This window comes from Trichechus manatus, unplaced genomic scaffold, assembly GCF_000243295.1.
Source record: "Trichechus manatus latirostris isolate Lorelei unplaced genomic scaffold, TriManLat1.0 scaffold00011, whole genome shotgun sequence".
Lineage (NCBI taxonomy): Eukaryota > Metazoa > Chordata > Mammalia > Sirenia > Trichechidae > Trichechus > Trichechus manatus.
This window is the reverse complement of record NW_004443947.1, coordinates 31,545,573-31,551,572: the sequence shown is the minus strand read 5'-3', so window position 1 is coordinate 31,551,572 and position 6,000 is coordinate 31,545,573.

Below are 6,000 nucleotides of genomic sequence, written 5' to 3'. Positions count from 1 at the left end.
AAGAGGCAAGTAAGAAATCAAAAGAAGCAGGGAAAAAAAAAAAAAAAAGCAACACTAGCAGCCAACAGATGGCACTCAGAGAGCCAGCTAGTGTGGGCTGGTGTTTCTGGACAAGAGACTGTGTCTGTGGGAAGCAGAGGGGGCTGAGTGTGGGTGAAGAAGGGTAGAGAGTGGAAAAGCGTATATCACAAATTACCAGAGCTCTGCAGCCCCTCAGAAGAAGCAAAGATGGCGCACGGAGCGAGGTACTCGTGCGAAAGGAGGGGGGAGGTGGGGAGAGGGAAGGAAGAAGTAAAAAGAAGCGGAAGAAAAAGCAACACCAGCAGCCAACAAATGGCACTCAGAGAGCCACCTGTTTGGCTGTGTGGAATCCAAGCAGCCACTGTTTCCTGGTCAAGAGACTGTGGCCTCGGGAAGCAGAGGAGGCTGAGTTGGGGTGAAGAAGGGTGGGGGGTGGGAAAGCGTATATTGCCAATGACCGGTTGTTTCGTCTCCCGCTGGAAGCTCGGTGAGGCTGCTTTCTTGTACCCCCTGTTTGCTGGTCTCCGATAGGAGTCCAAGATGGTGGATCCATGCTGTGTTAGCTGGTAGGGGACCTCTGCGTGAATCTCTCCTCGCTCTCCGTTCTCTGTCAGTTTTCTCACTCCATTTAGTGCTTGGCTGAGTTCTTTATCTCTTCATTTTGTGTTTTAGGGTTTCAGGATTGTTGTATTCTCTGTTCGGCTTAGTTTTTCGGATCTTTGCTGTGGAGGGACGGCGTGGTGCTTCTGCCTAGAGCGCCATTTTGCTGGAACTCTCAAATCAGTAATTATTTTAGATGTTCTTTAAGACAATGTTGTATGAGATCCTTCTTAAATACAAATTGTTTATCACTTCTGTTCTGGCCCTTTTCTCCATGGCAATGCCAATAAGATTGGGTTTGAAAGTCTTTAAAGGTTCTCTCATCCTTGGAACATTTTTGACTCCCTAGTCTAAATGTTATTCCAATTTGCAAATCGTATATTAAAGAAACTTTGATCAATTTCTCTTATTGGCTTAGTATGATTCTTGTTTTAACACATGTGTCAGAACTGCACTTCTCTTTATGGCTGAGTGATATTCCATTGTATGTATGTATCACATTTCTTTATCCGTTCATCTGTTGATGGACATTTAGGTTGTTTCCACCTTTTTAGTACTGTGAATAGTGCTCCAGTGAACACTGATGTACATGTGTCTTTTTGTATTGGTGTTTTCAAGTCTCTTGGGTCTATACCTAGGAATGGAATTGCTGGCTCATGTGGTAATTCTGTGTTTCACTTTTTGAGGAACTATCAGACTGTTCAAAGAACTTTTTATTTTTTATTTAAAAATATTTAGGATAATTATCTATTGATAAGATGAATAATTTGGTAGGAAGATAAAAGAATTGTGGATCTTACAACACAGTGTCAAAGTACATAGTGCAAAACTACAAAATGGTAAGAAAAAATGATGAATTCGCAATGACAGAATTAAATGAACGTCTCTCAATAATGAGTAGAAAAAGCAGTAAAAAAAAAGTTATTAAGGATAGAGAGGATTTGAGCAATACAATTAATAATGTTGTTTTAGTAGACATGTAACCAGCCTGCAACTTAAAATTAAAGAATATAAAAACTTTAAAAGTACTTGTAGAACAACACACCAAAAGCTAGACTAGACTCAACAAATACCAAAGAACTGATATCAGGTGCTGATGAGGTTATTTGACCACAGTGCAATACAATTTGAAGGCAACAATAAAATGGGTAGCCAAAGAAATTCACCCCTTCCCTCAAAATGTTTGGAAATTAAAGAGCATATTTAAAAATAACTCAAGGTACAAAAAAGGAATCATAATGGAAATTAGAAAATGTTTAGAACAGAATGCAAATTTTAAGTCAACAATTGTGAAATCAGCCAATACAGACTTAAAATCCATGTGTAAGAAAATAACTCTTCCCTAGATTTCTCGTGTTCCTTCAAAGTCCTGGCTTCCTGAGCCACGGAAACTGACATACAGATAGTCCCTGGGTTACAAAGGTCCAACTTACGGAACAACTCATACTTACGAACGGACTGCCACAAAGCCTATTGTATTAAAAATTTGAATTACATACAATGGTTTGTAATAACAAACGCAGGCACTACTTTGTGACTCTCATGAAAACATTGCGTGGCTTCAGCGGTTGCTCGGCTCGAGGAGGGAGAACACCATCTGCCATTTTAAGTCGGATCATGTTGTCGTTAACACTATGCTGAGTGTGTAACTTTGTATTTGGCTTAAATTTTCCTTTTATGTACCTTGTAACCACGCCTACAAACCATAAATCTGATGCAAGTGGTGGTGGTGCATGAGTGAAAAGGAAAACGATCACAATTGAAGAGCTAACCAATGAACAGCCGATGACAGCATTTGACAAAGAAGACTGGGACCTGAAAACTCCAGAACGGATAAGTTTTTGAGGTAAGAGTTAGCTGAAGCCTTTCATCTGATTGAAGCAGGTATGGCAAAGTTAGAGGAGCAAGATCCTAGTACAGAGAAGTTCATCATAGTTTACTGCACAGTTACCGAGGGCCTCAACTGCTACGAAGCCATTTATGACAAAAAAAAGAAAAGCTCTGTACAAACCTCCCTTGATGCCTTATTCAAGAAATTGACTCCAGTAGTAACACCCCTTTCCAGCGGTAGAATCAAACCCTGACTTTCCAGCGCCAGGTCCATCCTCTCCAGCACCAGTCCCATCATCTTCAACAGTAGCTATCTCTCCATCATTTTTTCTTGCATTATCTAATTATTAATGTTATCACAATGTGACCTCAGGGATGTCCCTTCCTGTATGCAAGACATCAGTAGAATGAGAGTTTTAAGTGTCAACCTTTAATCATGATCTTTTTTCTTTTTTTTCTGATCTAAATGGCTTTAAGAACTATTTAATTTTTTTATAGTACTGTATAGTTACACACATACACACACACACAAGTTCTCTCTCTTCAGTACAGTACTGTATGTAGTTACTTTTATTATTACTATATACTATATTGTTATGTTTAAGATGGTTTAATGTACTTGGAAGTGTTTCTTAAGTGTTTTATATGCATAGAAAGGTAAAATATGTACTGTATACTAAGACAAACATTTGAATAACTGATGCTAAGTAAGAACTGTATGTATCTGTTCCGACTTACCTACAAATTCGACTTAAAGACAGACTTAGGAAAGGATCTCGTTTGTAACCTGGGGACTGCTGGTTCAAAGAAGGTAGAGAATGTTTGATTATGAAAGGGCTTTTTAAATGTTAAAGAGCTGACTATGGGAGAGGTGACACTGTGCTAGAATGTTCTGTGAAGAATTGACTTCATTAAGATCATTTCTTGGAAGAGGTGGATTGCTCTCAGGAAACAAGATTCCAACATAAAAATAGTGAGCTCCTGACTACTCTGAGCCCCAATGCCTCCGTTTATTTCCCCATGTGTGCCACCATGTTGAGATGTCTTCTTTCTGAGAGGCAGTGATGGTATTATCTGTCACAATCAGGGTTCTTAATTGCAAACAAGGGAGACCAATGCTTGTTCGTTTAGTCAGAAAAGGAAATTAATTAAACGGTATTTGATAGCTCACAGAGTGTCCTGGAAGACCAGAAGACCAGGTTTGGAGGCTGGCCAGACAGGATCAGTGTCCAAAGTTACACAGCAGAGCTGGTCTGGAGGGATGCTGTGGTAGCCACTGCTGGGTACAAACTCTGAAGCTGACATTCACATGTGGCAGGATTGTAGCAGAAGCACCTGAAACTGGGACCTCATCCTGGGCCAGGAATGTCTCAGGGTTGCTCTCTGCAGGGTGGCTTCATTCTCCTTCATTCTCTCTGACCTCTGACTAGCTTTTCTCTTGGGCAGAGAACTTGGCCACAGAGAGCTCTGCACTCATATTTTCCTGGCTCTGCCACCCAAGAAGAAAGAATCACTTTCTTCTTGTTTCCATTAAAAAGAAAAGAAAACCAGACCAGACTTACTAGCCTGACAGAGACTGGAGAAACCCTGAGAGTATGCCCTCCGGACACCCTTTTAGCTCAGTAACAAAGTCACTCCCAAGGTTCACCATCCAGCCAAAGATTAGACAGCCCCATAAAACAAAATGAGACTAAGGGAGCACAACAGTCCAGGGACAAGGACTAGAAGGCAGGAGGGGACAGGAAAGCTGGTAATAGGGAACCCAAGGTTGAGAAGGGGCAGTGTTGACATGTTGTGGTGGTGTTAACCATAGTCATAAAACAAAGTGTGTACTAACTGTTTAATGAGAAACTATTTGTTCTGTAAACCTTCATCTAAAGTACAATAAAAAAAATTAAAAAATAAATAAAAGAAAACCTCAGGAAAAGGATTGACTCTGATTGGCTTAGCTTTGGGTCATTACCTTTTCTTGGACCAATCCTATAGACTTTAGCGGTGAGGTGCCATGACTGGCCCCGCTTGCCTCGTATGCCCACCCTTGTGGCTAGAGGGGAGCCCTGGTGGCCCAGTGGTTAAGAGCTCAGACAGCTAATCAAAAAATTGGCAGTTCAAATCCACCAGCCTCTCCTTGGAAACTCTATGGGGGCAATTCTACTCTGTCCTATAGGGTTCTGTGGGTTGGAATCAACTCGACGGCGATTTTTTTTTTTTTTTTTTTTTTGTGTCTAGAGGTGAGGAAGGCAACCATGATTGGCCGCCATCAGTGAATGATTGGAGGAGAAGAAAGAGAAGGGGAAGAGGAAAAGGAGGAGGAGGAGGAAGAACAGGAACTTCTCAGGAGTTGAGATGGGGGAGGGGAAGGACCAGTCTCATTGGTACTTTCACCATCTGAGCCCTACTGGGCTCTGTCCTCTTTCTGTTCACACTTTTATTGCACTATACCAGGTCTTCACAATTCCATGCCAGGGTTATCTCCCTGCCTACATAGGACTGTCTGATCATGTCTATCCCCTACCCAGAAACCGTCACTGCTTTCAGACCAGACTCCAAACTCCCTGCTATAAGGTAGAACTTAGGGTTCAACCATTTTCCTGTTTAAAAATGAACATTTTTAAAGGATGTATTTCAAGCATAAAAATAATATATTATAAACATACATGTACCTATAGTCCAGCTTTAACAGATCTTAACATTTTGCCATCTTTGCTTCAGAATGTTTTTTTAAGGATTACAAATAGATTTGAACTGCTCCAGGGACCTCTTTTCAATATTATTCCTTTTTTTTCCCTTTCTGGAGGTCACCACCTTCCTGTATATGGTGGTTATCATTTTCATGCAGGACTTTATGAATTTTCTACAGGTTTGAGTCCATATTCAATATATAGTATTGCTTTGAATGTTTTTCAACTTTATAGAAGTAAAGTCATGGTATACATAGCCTTTTGCAGTTTTGCTTTTTGCCGTAAGCATTATTTTTAAGATTTATTCACATTCGTATGTGTAGCTGTAGTACATTCATTTTAACTGTTCTATAGTGTTTTATTTATCACCTAGTGATGGATTTTTTTTTTTTTTTTGGACCACCAAGAGCCCTGCTGCAGTGAACATTCTTGTGCAAATATATAAAAAATTGCTCCAGGGTGTATAACTATGAGTAGCATTGATTTAGGGGAGAAGGACAGGCAAAAAGCAAAGTCATAGACCAGCAACTTCTCCACTGCCCAGAGCCAGCAGGCGATTAAACCCAGGAAATCCCTGGCAGAGCTGGTCAAATGGGATTTAGCAGCTTGTGAAATGGGACTTTATTTAATTAATCCTTTGCTGGGGGTAGGTGTGGGATCTGATGTCAGCTTCTTCTGGACTGGATGGGACAAGCAAGCCCAGACAATTTAAAATATTTGCTGATTACAGGGATGGGCCTCTTTTACAACAGGAGGTAGGCAAGTGTCTTTGCTCTTCTTTTTTCCTTTTGAGACACACCACAAATGCAGTTCTTTACTCTGCTTGGGATAAATGCAGTGGTGAGGATAAGTGTAGAGTCTAGAACCA